Source organism: Saccostrea cucullata, unplaced genomic scaffold, assembly GCF_032062105.1.
Source record: "Saccostrea cucullata isolate Sc308-1 unplaced genomic scaffold, CSIRO_AGI_Scuc_v1 ctg4502, whole genome shotgun sequence".
NCBI lineage: Eukaryota > Metazoa > Mollusca > Bivalvia > Ostreida > Ostreidae > Saccostrea > Saccostrea cuccullata.
This window is the reverse complement of record NW_026940682.1, coordinates 13283-14304: the sequence shown is the minus strand read 5'-3', so window position 1 is coordinate 14304 and position 1022 is coordinate 13283.

Sequence of the window (1022 nt, the reverse complement as noted above, 5' to 3'; positions counted from 1 at the left end):
CAGACCATCATTCGATAATACTGTTTTCATTTATTTGTATTAGACTTTTCGGTCGGTTAAAGACATTTTTTTCGAAAAAAAAAAAAAAACTCAGGTTGTTAAAATTAAAGAAATCCTATGAATGTTGATGAATTTACGTCAATTACATGTATGCTTGCTGTCAGACCTGGGGTCAATTACTTTGAAATGTAATGCATTACATTACAATTACTTTGGAATTTTTATCATTACAATTACAATTACCATTACTCTCATTTAGAAAAGTAATTAATTAAATTACAATTACTTTGTTAAAGTAATTAATTACATTACACATTACATTTTATAAGAGAAAAAGACAAAACGTATCACCACACAATTTATACCTAAAAATTAACTTTCACACTTTTTGCTCGATAATATGCTTTCCCTCAGATCTATAAATCAGAGCGGTATTTGGTTTTTGTATTCAAGTATCATGTTCATGTGAGTTTACCAATCCAATCTACAGTTCACAAAGAAAGTGGATCAGAACACTTTCAATGTTGTATTTTTGTTCAGTATCTGATGCTAGTTTCTCTGTTGTTTTTTGAATAAATGATTTATTGAACATTTCCTACTAGATATCATTACCGCTACATTTTAAAAATTTTCATTACCGCTACATTGTCATTACCGCTACAAAAAACCTTACGTTACCGGTACATAAAAAAGTGTACATTACCGCTACATTGCCTCTTTCGTTAGCCAGCCACTTTATGCGTGTACAGTACAACCTATAGATGTACATGTATGCAGAAGACCCAATCCTCCTGCTCACCACGGGGAGGTGAAAGTAGGACGTTGAACAGGATGGGTTTTTTTAAATTAAAATCAACAAGTAATTCGTCGAGGTCTGTTTTGCAGCTGCTTTTGCAACTCTTTTCAACGCATCTCCACAATTTTGAGTTTTTCAAAGTCTTATTTTTTTTCTAAATTTATTTTAAAAAATCAATAAGTAAGCCGGCATTCCCTCAATTTGTAACAAACTTCTCAATGGTGGC